Genomic DNA, 16140 nt, shown 5'->3' with positions numbered 1-16140 from the left:
TAGTTGTAGGAAATAAGATCCAAAGAGATGAAATAAAATGAAGGCATTTAATCTCTGTCTGACTCAGGTTTCTCATCTATAAAATGAGGATAATAGCAGCTTCCTAGAAGAGTTGTGAGGATAATATTGATCAAGTGTTTTGCATACCTTGAAGTGATACAGAAATGCTAGTTATATCATCATCATTATTAACCTTAGTAACTCAGGTAATAAGTAGAAAAACTAATATTAAAAGCCAGGTCTTCTGATTCCAGTTCTCTTTCCATTTATATATTCCAGAGGATCAATACTTAGAGGCCACTAGTCCACCTCTTGTAGTTTACAGATGAAGAAACTGCAGCCCAGAGGAGTAAGTGACTTGCTCAAGGTCACATAAGTAGTAAATATCAGACATGGCATCTACAGTCCTTTGACTCCAGAGACAATTCTTTTTCTATAATACTATGTTGTAGCACTCCTATTTCTGTCTTCTTCCTGATGGTCCTTTAAACACCTGAAGACAATAATATGTAAAGCACTTTGGAACTGAAAGGGACCTCAAAGATCCAATTTCCTCATTTTCTGAGTAAGAGAACTGACGGGGGTGGGGGGGAGGTTAGGGGATTTGTTTAAGGCTCATACAGATAGTATCAGAGATAGGATTTGAACCCAGGTTCTTTAACTTCAGAAACATGATCGTTTTCCCTCTACCACATGCCCCCTAATCATATAGTTTAAGGTTCTTCTTTTACAGATAGCCTTAGAGGATTGAATGGCCTCCACAAATACCTTCAAATCCTTTTAAGTTTAGTGATCTGATAATGAGTTCTCTAGTGTAGGCCATCAGATGATGCCAATGATCCATCATTTTTACCAGGTCTGAATTTGAATAAAGAATTGCCCTATGGGAATTTTTATCTTCTAGGTAGAGAGAGGTATACATAAGAACTCTTTTGTGCAACAGAATGTCACCACAGAATTCCATAACTCAATTCTTGCCTAACTTGAAGTAAATCTCTAAGTCAAGGCATGAGTGCATAGTTCAGTCATGGGGTCAGTTTTGTGTCCAGAAGAGAAGTGTGGTCCTTGTGAGCACGGACATTCATAATTAATAGCCGCCCAGGTGAGGTATTCCATAGGAAAGGTATTAGGTTATTTGAAAACCTTGGAAAGCAAACAAACATAGTAGCACAGAGGCTGATAAATCCAAAGACTCTAATTCCTGGGGTAAGGACTATTTAAAAAAAATACCCTTATGGGGGGTTGGGAGGGCAGCTGGGTAGCTCAGTGGATTGAGAGTCAGGCCTAGAGATGGGAGGTCCTAGGTTCAAAGCCGGCCTCAGACACTTCCCAGCTGTGTGACCCTGGGCAAGTCACTTGACCCCCATTGCCCACTCTTACCACTCTTCCATCTAGGAGCCAATACACAGAAGTTAAGGGTTTAAAAAAAATATCCTTACCTTCTGTCTTAGAATCAATACTATGTATTGATTCCAAGGCAGAAGAGACCAGGAAGGGCTAGGCAATTGGGAATTAAGTGACTTGCCCAGGGTCACATTGTCAGGAAGTATCTGAGACCAAATTTGAACCCAGTACCTCCCATTTCTAGGTATGGCTCTCAATCCACTGAACCACCTATGTGTCACTGGTAAAGACTATTTGACAAAAACTGCTGGGAAAACTGAAATGAAGTATGGAGAAAGTTAAGTATATACAAGTATCTGATACCATATGCAAAGATAGGCTCCCAGTGCATATGTGAGTTAGATAGAAAAGGTCACATCACAAACAAATGGGAAGAGTGAGGAAATAAATACTTTTTGCAAATATGGATAGGGGAAGAATTTATGACTAAAAAGAGGATGAGAATCACAGAAGATAAAAAGAACAATTTTTGATTACATAAAATTATGTTTTTGCACAAACAAAACCAACACCAAAAGTAGAAGATAAATCATTCACTGTAAAAAATACCTTTATAGAAAGTTTCTCTAATGAAGGTCTCATATGTAGGATATAAAGAACTGATTCAAATTTATAAAAACAAAAGCCATTTTCCAAAAATAAATGACCAAACAATATGAGAAGGCAATTTTTATAGGAAGAAATCCAAGCTAACAATAGCATATACATAAGGGCTCTAAATGACTAAAAATTAGAGAAATGCAAATTAGAACAGCTCTAAAGTTCCAACTCATGCCCATCAGATTCACAAAGATGACAAAAAAGGAAATGACAATCACTGGAAGAATTTCTGGAAAACAGACATGGTAATGCACTTTTGGAGGAGTTGTGGTCCAGTCCTCCTGGAAAACAATTTGCAACTATATCCCATAATTCACTAAACTACAGATATTTTCAGCATTGATATCAAGACTAAATTCCAAAGGGCTTAAAGAAAGAAGAAAATAATGCACATATAAAAATATTTATAGTAGCTCTTTTGTGGGGATAAAGAATTGGAAACTAAGGGTAGGAACTATCAACTGGGTGAATACACTATGGCCTTTAGGAATATAATGAATTAATATTAAGTCCCTTCCTAACAAAATGATAAAAGGGATGATTGAGAAAAATTCGAGAAGACTTCTATGAACTTATACGAAGTAAAATGAGTAGATCATGAAAAATAATTTATACAACAAAATTGTAAAGAAAAAAACTTATTGAAAAGCAAACATGATCTTTACAATGGCCTGCTATATATCCAGAGGAGCAGTAATGAAGCATGCTACCCACTGTTACAGAGAATTGTTAAAGTTAAAGTACAGAATGAGGCATGTATTTTGAGATATGGCCAATCTAGGGAGTTGATTTGATGCCCTACTTATAGTTGTTATAAAGCTTTTCTTTTTCTTTTTTCTTTTTGTGGAGAGGAAGACAATACAGAAGGTAAAGGGATCTAGGAAAAGGATTTAGAAAGAGGAAAAAAGAAGGAAAGGTGGGAGAACAAAGAAGGAAAGAAAGAGGGAGGAAGGAAGGAGAGAAACATGGAATTGCTCATTTTAATTTACATTTGTTAAGTTAAGAATAAAAAAGGAGAGGAGAAACACAAAAATTTTTTTAAAGAAACAGAACTCAGATGAAGAGGCAGCAAACAGACATTTTCTTGGATCAGAAAACTTTGGAAGCATTGAAAACACTGAAAACTCAAAAGTCCCCAGCTTGTCCTTGAGAGCCTAGAATAATACAACACTCAATACCTTACAAAGGCAGAAGTAGGACCATTTCAGACCTTCTGTCCAGTAGTAGCAGGGTGGAAGAATGGGCAGACAAAAAAGAATCCTACCACAATTAGCTGTTATTGAATGTACCTTGAATAGAGCCATTCAAGACATAAATTCAGAAGAGGAGAATGAATTAAAAATGTCTGCAATCGATGTTAGATAAAAATATGGCTTGAGCACAAATTCAACTAGAATTTCTGAAAGAGATGAAGCAAGGGGTTTTTAAAAGAAAGAGTTAAAATACTTTTACAAGTGGAATGAGAGTGTTTAAGAATGAAATTGGAAAAGAAATAACAGCTATGAAAGAAAGAATTGGAAAGGGGGAAAACCTTGTCCAAACAAAAAACTCCCTGAAAATTAGAATGGACCAAATTGGAATCAATGACTTCATGAAGCAACATGAAATATTAAAACAAAGTAAAAAAACTGAAAAAAAATAGAAGAAAATGGTGACTAAGAAAGGTCATTGTATTTTAGGGTGTAAGATAGAAGGTCCATAGATCTAGTCCTAGCGAAGATTTCAGAAATCTATTTTTCCATCTATTTTTCACTTTACAGATGCAGAAACTGAGACACAGAAAGGTTAAGTGGTTTGCCCAAGGTCACACAGGTAGTAAATGTCAGAGATCACTGGAAACCATCAAGGGAGAAGTTTAACTTGAGTGAAAGAATCAGAGGCCACATTTGAAGGGGTTGAGAAGTAAATGAGAAGTGAGGAAATGTGGACAGATTTTTCTAGTTCAGTTGTGAAAGAGGAGATATAAGTGATTAGGATCAAGTAAATACATGTTTTTTTGGTTTGTTTTTTAACCCTTAACTTCTGTGTATTGGCTCCTTAGTGGAAGAGTGGTAAGGGTGGGCAATGGGGGTCAAGTGACTTGCCCAGGGTCACACAGCTGGGAAGTGTCTGAGGCCGGCTTTGAACCTAGAACCTCCTGTCTCTAGGCCTGACTCTCAATCCACTGAACTACCCAGCTGCCCCCGATATGTGTGGTTTTTTTTGAAAAAAATTTTTAGGCATAAGGAAGATTTGGGCATATTTGTAGGCATCAGGGAAGGAGTCATTTGATGAGATTTTGAAAACTAATGAGATAGAGGGAATGATCTAGAAGACAAAGAAAGGAATGGAATCAAGGCATAAATAGAGGGGTTGGTATTGGCAAAATAGAAGGGTCACCTAGTTAGACTGGGACAAAGAAAGAGAGTGGGGGATAATAATTTGATCTATACTAGTATAGAATCCAGTAGAAGAGGGAGTTTCCAATGAATGGAATCTCTCCCCCCCCCCCCCCCAGTAAAATATGAAGCGAAGTTGTCTGATAGGAGGGAGGGAGTTTAAAGGTAGATAGTTTAAAGAGAAGTAAGAAGAAACCTCTTTTGGCAGAGAAATGATAGACATAGGGGTGAATAAAATATACATTTTCAGCCATGGATTATGTATTTATTTTACTTGATGTTATTTGTTATGATGGAAGGCTTTGGAAGAGGGGAGATGGAGGAGATGGAGTTACAGAAAAGTGATGGTCACATAGAAAAAAATAGAGTGTTAGTGGAACATTTAAAATATACAGAAGAAGTGAGCAGAAGGAAGTTCAGAAGGGGACAGAGATAATAAACAGGGCTTTTTTGTTATTTTGGCATCAAATATAACAATAATTAAAGTGTACTTGGAAGTTCACACTTTCATATGTAATCTTTTCTATTCTTTATATGTTGAATAGTTAAAGTTTGTTAAATTCATAATAAAATAAGAAATTTTAAAAAGAAATAGAGAAAAGGGGAAAGGATGACCCAGGAGCTGGTAAAGAACAGCCAGCAGGATCTGGGTAGGCTGATATAGCAAGATGAAGTGAAGCTCATGGAAGCAAAGACAAATGAGTGGCATGAGTAGACAAGTCTAGAGAGGAGCAACAAGAAACAAATGAGCCTGCTTGATCTTCTCCCTAGGTCAGTATGGTGGAGGAATAGGTGAAGGTAAATCCAGTTTGGACATAATCATTTCGGAATTATCAGAGTAAGCTATGATTTTGTTGAATCTTCCTATCACAAACTTCCAATCAAAATGCATGCATTTTAATAGGCATTCAACAAATCCTTGTTGAATAGAATTGAAATTTAATTGGATGGTATCCCTTGAGATTCTATATTCTGATAGAGGGAGGAGCCGGTATTTCCTTAATGGAGAGTTTGTGTGTGTGTGTGTGTGTGTGTGTGTGTGTGTGTGTGTGTGTTCACATGTGTATATGCATCTGTGCGTGTGCTGAAGTTAGGGGAAGGGATGAAAGGAGGAAAGAAGAGTTGGGGAACCATGGAGGACACCAGTTGTAATTATCGGCTCTTGGATGATCTATAGATTTCAGGTATACAACCGGCTCTTTGCATTCTACTTATCGGGAATTCTCATGAATAATCAAGTTGACCACAACTTTTACCAAGATGGCTTCTATGAATAATCCAAGCTTTTGATCTCATGAGGATTAATGGTATATTACTCAGAAAGTCAAATTAAATGCAGGCTCATGGATCTACTCCTAAATCAGATACTGAGAGAGTTTATGAGGTAGAGGTGAATGGAAAGGTTGATCTTTAGTAGAAGGTCTTGAGTTACACAATAAAATTTAAAAGCACAAATAAAGGACTCTTGACCCCTTCTGTTCTTGTCTGCATTGGCTGAAATAACACAAAGCAGAGTACATAAGTTAGCATGATCAATTTTGCATAGGTTTATATGTAATTTGTTACTTTAAATATTTCAGTAAAGAGAATGATTACCATAGCAACCCTCCAATCTTATGACATATGTCATGCAGAACAACCAGCAAAGAAAGCACACACACACACACACACACACACACACACACACACACACACACACTCACATCTTGTGAACTCCAGTACTTTGGATGACAATAAAGAGTGAATATTTTATGATTGACGTATTTTTCTCAGTTTTTATTACTCATTAAAAAAAAGAAAACTCTTCACCATTCTCTTCTCTCAACATTCCTTCCTTCCTTTCTTCAGATTGTTTTCTCTCTATCTCCCTGAAATATTGGAAATGGCTCATGCCTCCCCCAGATCTGCAGATATATGTTCCTGACAGTAAACCTACGCTATGCAAATGTTTAAATGGCAAAAACCTCTATGTTTTAAGAAATGAAGTAAATCCAGAAGGATCTTGCTTTAGATGAAAGAGCAGGGGACAAAAGCCACCATCACCTCCCAGTGGGTGAATATAAATACTGTCTCACTGAACATTGGTGGCTTTGATTTTAAGTAAACTTGGCTGAGTAAATACTTGTCCAGTGGTTGAAGGCTCTTCTAAGAGACAAGAAACTTCTATATTTTTTTAATATTCCCAGAGATCCAAATTTATTTCTGATTTTCTTTCTGCTCCATAGAATCTCAGAATCTCAGAGTGGGGATTTAAAAGGTCATCTATTTCAATTCATATCTGATTAGAAATGTCCTCGACAACATTTCTGACAAGTGGGCATCTAGCTTTTGCTCAAAGACTTCTGTGAAGGGAAACCTACTTATGGAAGTTAACATTTGGTTAAACCTAATCATTAGAGAGATTTTTTCAATAGATAACCTAAATTTCTCTCTTTGTAATTTCTTCCAATTCATACTAGTTTTGGATGGTGGAACCCAGCATGACAAGTCTAATTCTTTGTGACACCTATGGGCTGTGTGTTTATTTTGTCACAATGTGACATCTGGAGTACCAGAGTATAGGACAAGGAATGGTATTGAAGGAAGGAGTAATGAAGGAATATTCATTCACATGCTGCCTTTCTTAAGTCCATAAAAAGTATAGTTTGTCTTTGTATTACTTTTCCAGCAAGAGAGTATAATAACTGATTTTCTACCAGATGATTCTATATTCAAGTTACCAGGCAAATAGTCTTATCAGATCTGATTAGAAGGTATTCAGAATCATTTCCTATACCATGAAGTCATAAGGTTCCCAAGGAGTAGGCAAACTAAAACCCACATTAATTAGGTTGCGATTTTAGACCAGGGATGATAAAATCTTGATCAGGATTTTTTTTAAAGATAGGAAAAGAGGCAGAGTCAAGATGGCCACTTAGAAACAGCAGAAACAGACCTCTATGAAAACCTTTCCACACCAGTCAAAAACAAAGGGCTTTGAGGGGACAGAAAACCAAATCTAACAACAGGACAGAGCAGGGAGACCCTGCTGGGTTCAACTTAAAAGGTATGTAGAGAAGTCTGAATTCTTGGGTTTGTGATAATTAGATTAAGTCTACAATGCCCATCTTTAGATTTAATCATCAAAGGTGAGAGCACCTTCCAATTCTGGGAGGTCCTAACCTATGTGTGCTAGAGTGAGTAACGAATCAGAATCAATGGACTGCCCCCTACACTTTCTATGAGAAAACGTCTATTGTGATTAGACACACAGGCTAGGGGAAGGCACTGGAAGTGACACATATGTGACCCCTTTAAAAGAGGGAGTTGAGTGAGTGAGGCGGGTTCTGGTTTGGTGAAGGGACCTGAGAGAGCTTTGTTTGGTTCGTGACTGAGACTGTTCCACATGGTGAGTTTAAAGAGTGAATCTTCCTGAACTTCTATTAAGAAACTTCTTTTTATAGACTCTGTGAATGAAGTTTGCTCCATTCACCTCCAGGCCTCAGGCCCTTTAACCCTCAGCTGAGGGTTAAGATCTATTTGGATTAATTAGTGAGATAGATTCTTATTTTCTTCCTCTCTCTCTTCTCTCATGTAAATAAACTTCCATAAAAGTCAATTTTGATTTGAGATTATTCTTAATTGAGGACTGATAATAGTTCAATCTTCTGGTGACCATCTTTAATATATTGAACCCATAAAACCCTTTTTCATCCTTACAGACTTAAGGAAAAGGAAGAAGGAAGGTCCCAGGACCCTTCACCCACCTACTGTGCTGAGTCTCTAGTGGTCACTGGAATCTCAAGGCGAGGGCTCCAGCCCAGAGGGAGTGCCTTGCTGCCACAGATGTGCCAGGCTCAGGACTCTAACCACAGCCAGCAGGGAGTCAGCTGGGGGAGAGGTCTGGAGGGGAGGGCAACCTAGTTGAAACCACCACTTTCCATCTTGGGCCTTTGCTTCTCAAGGTTTTGGCCTCAGGGCACATCAGCCTGGATTAATCTAGTCTATCAATAGGGCAGACAAGAAGCCTTCAGAGGGGAGGGAAGCTCAATCTCCAATACACTTCCCCCACTGACTGTGCTGAGAGCTGCTGTAAGAATCCTATTGACTCGGATCCCAGGGTGATGGCTGCAACCAAGACAGAATACTTTGATAACAGGGTGGGAAGCACAGCTCCCTTCAGCCTCCATACCTTCACCTACACCTTCAGCTTCTGCTGCCAGCTGGGAAAGATCTGACTTCAGGCTCATTAATACTCCATTGGCCCAAACTAGTCAATTAGCAGAGCAAAGAAGAAGCCCCTTCAGGACAAAATAGCCCAAACTCACAGATCCAGCAAATAATCAGAAGAGCAAGATTACAACCAATGACAGGGGGCAAAGAAGGAAAAAATATGAATAAACAACAGAAAAAGAAAAAAGAAATTACAATTGACAGCTTCTATCCAGGTAATGAACAAAAAGCAAATAGCACAGAAGAGGACCAAGGAATACCAAGAAAAAATGCAGAAACTCCAGTGAATTGGGCACAGGCTTTAGAAGAACTCAAAATATAACTAAAAAAAAATTAAGAGAGGCTGAAGACAATTGGGAAAAGAACTTAAAAAGCACAATAAGTCATCTGCAAATAGAGGCACATGAACTAAAACAAGAAAATAATGTCTTGAAAGCCAGAATTGACCAGCTTGAAAATGAGACAAATAAAGTGAAAGATGATCTACAAAGAAAAACAGACTAGAAGGAGAAGGTTGACCAAAAAGCCAAGGATGAAATTCAGTCTTTAAAAATTAGAATTCAACAACTAGAAGCAAATGACTTCATAATGTAGAGAGCTGTAAACAAACAATTTGATCTGTAATTCATATCAGATCCAACTATAACTGATTTATAACCAATTTATAACTTCTTTCATTATTCAGTTTTCCTGTGTAATAAATCATGTTATTTTGAAGAGAAGGGGGATATGTCAGGAGCTATTAAGAGAAATTAGAATCTCAAGTAGATATTTTTATCTGGACCCCATCAAAAGATCAATACATACTGGCAGAGCCATGTATTGGCTTTTCTCCCTATCAGGTTCGAGAAACGGAGTGGACTATCTAAGATAAAAATCTGAGATTCCTCTTTTGATTCCTTTCATAATTCTCACTTCCTTTAAAATGCATTATAGTCTTACAGTAAAAAGCTGTGGGCTCTCAGCAATCCAGCAGGAGTGGGGCTAATACTGTTTTCCCTTTGACTGAGAATGTAGCTGCCAGTATGGCCAAGGTCGAACCCTTGGCAGGGCATTTTGCCCAGAATTAAAGTAAAATAATGAGCTCAATAAATTGTTTCATATCATCAAGGCTGAGAACTTCAGGGGCTTTCCGGCCTAACAAGATGTCCCAGGCTCCACTTAAAGATAAGACATATAGTTGATAGTTTAGCATAGATTTTTTTATCTACACCTGGGGGCTTCTAAGGCTTTTGTTTTGACTATAGTAAAAATTCTGCTCTCTGTAACTGTGGGAAACTTTCTTGGGCTTTTGGGGGAAGAGGATCTTTAATTTTCTTTATAATAAATTGGTGATTCCAATATACCTCGGAGCATTATGAGCTAACCAGCCGTGCTTCCAATCTGTTTCATTCTTTACATCTGACGACCACCCTGGGCCACTCAGATAAGTCTCTGGTTATAGAGCAGGATCTCTATATCACAAGGGAGCAATTGTCTATAAAACAAAATCAAAAGAATGAAAAAGTTGAGGAAAATATGAAACACCTCATTGATAAAATTACAGACCTGGAAAATAGATCTAGAAGAGACAATTTAAGAATTATTGGACTGCTGGAAAATCACAACAAAAGAAAAAGCCTGGACATCATTCTCCAGGAAATCATCCAGGAAAATTGCCCTGACATTCTTGAACAAGAGGGCAAAGTGGAGATTGAAAGAATCCACAGATAATCTCCTGCATTAAGTTCCCAATTGGCAATGCCCAGGAATGTTATAGCCAAATTCAAGAATTACCAGACCAAGGAAAAAATACTACAAGCTGCTAAGAAGAAACCATTCAAATATTATGGAACCACAGTTAGGATAACACAGGACCTGACTGCATCCACACTGAAGGACCAGAAGGCATGGAATATGATATTCCAGAAAGCAATGGAACTGGGTCTACCACCAAGAATCAATTACTCAGCAAAATTGACTATGTTCTTGCAGGGGAAAGTATGGTCATTTAATAAAATAGAAGACTTCCAAGCATTCCTAAAGAAAAGACCTGGCAAACAGAAAATTTGATGCCCAAACACAGAACTCAAGAGAATCACCAAAAGGTAATTAAGAAAGGGGAAAAAAATTTTAAGGGACCCAATAAGTTAAAATGATTTGTATTCCTATAAGAAAAGATGATATTGGCAACTCTTAAAATTTTTGTTATCATCATGGTAGCTTGAAGAAGTATACTCAGAGGGTACAGTGACAAACTAAATAGGATATGTCAAAAAATATAAAAAACTGGTGGTAAAAAAGAGGATAATGCTAATAGAAATGGGAAAAGAGATAAAAGGTGGGGAGAAGACCAATACAATGGAAGAGTAAGAGGCTGGAGACAGTATCTAAGAAAAATTCAATCATTAGAATGGGAAGGGTTAGAAAGGTTCAAATGGAAGGAAAACCTCCAACTCCAAATTAAATCATCATCAACAACATCATCAACATTGTCAAGATCAGCATCATCAAAGTCAACATTATCAACATCAACATCATGAACAACATTAGCATCAACATCAACATCATCATCATCATCATCAACATCATCAACATCATCACCATCACCATAAACATCATCATCAACATCACCACCATTGTCAAGATCAACATTATCAATATCAACAACATCATCAATATCAACAACATCAATATCATCATCAACATCAATATCATCATCAACATCAATATCATCATCAATATCAACATCTAATCATCCATCTTTTCCTGGCCCAGGAAAGATTTTTGCTTGGTTGGTGGCCTAACCTAATAGAATACTATGCAGAGTACTGAATGAGAGCCAAAAGACCTAAACTCTAAGCTTGAGGGCCACTATGTGTCCTTTCGGGGTAAAAAGAAAACCTTCTTTTTCCTGGACTCAATTTCCTCATTTATGTATGAATGAAGCTTACCTGCACTCTGCATCAGTTAAATCAAAGAATAAACCAGGTGTAAACAAGAAAAAAAAACTTTCTGTAGAATGGTAGCAAAGTTCAGAAAATTAAAACTCCTGGTATAGCTTGGTCCCTTGAGTCCCTGCATGACTAGGGCACTTTGTTCCTTCTCAGTTTGGATATATTGACTGGGTCAGCTTTTCATTTCTAGTTTATGCTTAACATGTTCAAATAACACATTGATTCAATGTGAAGAGCACTTAATTAGAATGGAATAAAATATTCAATAAAAAAGATAGGAAGATTTATGGCTTTCCCTTTAATTCACATTTATACTCTCTTATCTCTGTAGAATGACATCCTACATTTGCCACAACAGGTAATCAAGGTACTATAAGTCACATAGAAAATAAAAGGGAAATAGTTAAGTAATCACTATAGGAAGTCTTCCATGCAAATATCTCTCCAACTTCTCCCAACTATACTCCTTAGTCTTTGGAATGCATTTCTTTTATCACTTTCTATCTCATAAAATGCCTCTCTTCCTGTAATGCACAACTAAAGCACTACCATTTACATAAGGCTTTTCCTTATCCCTCCAAGTATAGTATCTTCCTTTCAAACTGCCTTGAAGTTAACAACTATATTTATTCTCTTTATAGTTATTCTGAATTTTTATGTACAGATATATACATTCTTTTTGGATCCATTCCCCACTTAATGGCATATCAGTGTTCCCATTTTGAAATTCCTCCAACACTGATTATTTCTTTATAATTTTTACCAATTTGCTGAATGTGAAATAAGATATTAGAGCTGTTTTGGTTTTTATTTCTTAGTGTTAGTGATGTAGAATAAGCTTTCATGTGACTTTTAATAATTCATAATTTAAAAAATAACTTACAATTGTTTTGAGAACTGTTTGTTCATATCCTTTGAACACTTATCTCATGGAAAAATGACCCTTGGTATCATATTTTTGTATATGTGTGCTATGACTTTTGGGGGGATATTTGGTACAAACTGTTATTACCTAGAAAATACATCTTTCTAAAAGCAATTTAAGGTTTGCTGACTAAATTAATTCTAAACATTGTTATGATAAGAGGAAAGCACATCAGTGGGGGCTCCTGCCAGTGGTATTAGAAAATCACCCCAGATCTCTTGGAGGGCAGAACCCCGAGAAGGGAGATACGGACAAACTCTGGAACAAGTCTCATCATTGGAATTTGAGATAAAGAACCTAAAAACTTATATTGGTCTTAATTGCATACCAAGATTCTAAATGTTTCATTGAGCAACATCTAATCATTGTCTAAAACAATAGCAAGCAATTTTTTGTTTTTTATTCTTTGTTATGATTTTATCTTTATCATTTTTTCTATGTTAGTGATTCAGTTTCTTTTTGATCAATCAGTTTGTGCTGATTTTGACCAGGTTGTTGGTTTTTTGAAGAACCAGCTTTTGATTTTGTTTATTCTTTCTGTACCTGTTTTGTTTCTATTTGATATGTTCCTTCCTTAATTTTTTTTTTGAAACCCTTGTACTTCGGTGTATTGTCTCATAGGTGGAAGATTGGTAAGGGTGGGCAATGGGGGTCAAGTGACTTGCCCAGGGTCACACAGCTGGGAAGTGGCTGAGGCCGGATTTTGAACCTAGGACCTCCTGTCTCTAGGCCTGACTTTCACTCCACTGAGCTACCCAGCTGCCCCATTCCTTAATTTTCTAGATTGCCTCATTTATGTTTATTTTGGTTTCCTTTTTTGCTTTTTTTTAATGCTTTCTTTCACCACTACCCCACCTTTCAAATCCTTACCTTCTAACTTAGAATCAATACTAAATATCAGTTCTGAGGCAGAGGAGCCCTATGGGCAATTGAGGTTGAGTGACTTTCCCAGGGTCATATAGTTATAAAGTGTCTGAGGGCAACTCTGAACCCAGGACCTCCTGCCTCTAGGCCTGGCTCTCCATCTACTGAGCCACCTCTGCTGCCCTTTATTAGCATTCAAACATTATATACTTACATATTTAGTTTATTCATCATCTTTTTTTAAATCTTATTAATGCATATTCACAGAAATATGATTTTTTTGTCTGAGAATGCTTTAGTTGCATTCCAGAAATTTTGGTATGTTGTCTAATTGTAATAAATTTTTTTGGCACAGCCAATTTTTCTATGTGGACAGCTAAGTGGTACAGTGGTTAAAGTGCTTAGCCTGGAGTCAGAAAAACTAATCTTCCTGAGCTCAAATCTGGCCTCAAACATTTAGTTGCTTTGTGACTCTGAGCAAGTCACTTAATCCTTTTTGCCTCAGTTTCCTCATCTGTAAAATGAGCTGTAGAAGGAAATGGCAAACCACTCTAATAAAAACCCAAATGGGGTCATGAAGAGTCAAATACAATTAAAATGAGTGAACTAAAATATTATTTCTATGACTTATTCTTTGACCGTGACATTATTCAGGATGCTATGTTGCGAGTCATTGTTTTTAAGCCATGAGACCCTGTCTTGTCTCTTACCCATTTGTGATTCATGTGTTTGCAATTCCTGTGTTAATTATTTTTATAGTATTATGATTTTTAATATATGACTGGTATTTCTGCCTTTTTATATCTATTTATAATTTTTCCATGCATTAACACATGGTTTATTTTTATAATGATACCTTGTGGGCTGAGAATTATATTACTTAATGTTTCCATTCAGAATCCCCTATAAATCTTTTAGCCCTAAATTTTATAAATTTGTTTAGATCTGCATTTTTGGGGGATTATTTTTCTAATGGATTCATCCAGTTCTGAGAACTCTAAAGCCTCCTCCAGTGATTTTTGTGGTCTTTGTTGTTTTTGCACTTCAGTTACCTTTTCCTTTATTGATTCAGAGGCTATGCCACTTGGTAGCATTTATTTAGTGGGGATATTAATTCATTTCTTTGTGTTTCCTTTAAGCAGAACCCTTCTCATTCTGGATCTTCTTTCTAAAATCTTTGACAAGTTTGGAGGTAATCTCATTGATTATTTGGTTCATTTTCTTTCATTTAATAATACTCAGTATGTATCAGACTCTGTAAGGTTTTACTTGTTCCTTGCCTTTTTATGACCTTCTTTAATGCTTCATTTATTTGGGGAAACAAGGTGGTGAAGTAGATAGCGCATGAGCCAGGAATCAGGGAGTTCATAGCTGACCTCAGACTCTGGGGCAAGTCACTGAACCCTGTTTACCTCAATTATTCACCACTACAATGAGATGGAGAAGAAAATGGCAAACCACACTAGGGTCTTTGCCAAGAAAACCCCAGATGGGATCACAAAGAGTTGGGCATGCCTGGAAATGACTAATAAAACTTTATTGGTCCATCTGCTTATGACCTAGGTGTTTATTCAACCTTTATTTTTTTAATTTGTGTTTTAACCTTTTTCTTATATTTGCAACCATTTGTTCCTGGGATCCCTCCTCACTCTGTGGCTTTACTCTGCTTCCACTGTAGCCCAGACCCCTGAGCCTGAGATGCTATCCTCAGCCTCATCACATTTGAGGGTGGGGGGATCCATTGGCCTTAGTTCAAGGGGAAAAGCCTGGCTCCTGCTGGGAGTTTACCCCCCTTTATCAATAGATGCTGAGGCCTTTTCTCCCCTGCCATCTTCTGTCCCCTCCTTCAGTCACTGTCTTTTTACTTTGCCAAGATTCATGCATTTGATGCTTCATGGAGTCAGGGATATGGCCATGGCTAGGCCACTGCCCTATAGCTGGACTCTCAATCATTAACCAACAAGATACTTGTGTTTCCCAGGTCTGCTGTGTTGAGTGGTTTGAAGTATCAATGCTAGATGGGAGCTCTAAATCTTTAAATTTTCTGATTTTTTATCCCCCGAAGTTCTTAGCCTTCCTTGGTGATTTCTATCTTCTGGTCATGTAGATGTAGCTATACTTACTCTATTTTTGGCACAATTCCTTTTTTTTCTGATATTTTTGGGCTGTTGAGGATTACTGAAAGTATTATTTCACCATCTTGTTGGCCATATGATCCAGTATTTTCAATATCTTGGAATCCTTATGTATCTTTCCAACAGTGATTCTTTGGGCTCCTTTTATTTAAGATTTTTTCACTTTATTTTTAATTTTTTCTCATGTTTACATGACTCATTTTCTTTCCCTCCCCTTTTCCCTCCCCCCTCCCAGAGCTGACAAGCAATTCCACTTGGTTGTACAAATGTTGTCATTTGATACCCATTTCCATATTATTTATTTTTGTTATAATTTTTTAAGGCCTAAACCCCAAATCACATACCTATGTATACATGTGATAAGTGATGTCATATGTTTTGCTTTTGCATTTCTACTCTCATAATTCGTTCTCTCAATGTGGTTAGCATTCTTTCACAGGAGTGTCCTGGTCCTGGCTTGTTGCATTGCTACTAGTAGCAAAGTCCATTACATTGGATTGTTCTACATTGTTTTACTTTCTGTGTACAATGTTATTCTGATTCTGCTCATTTCATTCTGCATCAGTTCATTGAGGTTCTCCCAGTTCATATGGATTTGGGCTCCTTTTAAAAAAATAATTTGATATTCTGATGAACTTTGGATCTTTTCGAAGTAGGTACTCTCTAACTAGGTGTGTTACAACCCA

This window comes from Gracilinanus agilis, chromosome 4 (genome assembly GCF_016433145.1).
Source record: "Gracilinanus agilis isolate LMUSP501 chromosome 4, AgileGrace, whole genome shotgun sequence".
In the NCBI taxonomy this organism is placed as follows: Eukaryota; Metazoa; Chordata; class Mammalia; order Didelphimorphia; family Didelphidae; genus Gracilinanus; species Gracilinanus agilis.
Note: the sequence above shows the minus strand (reverse complement) of the source record.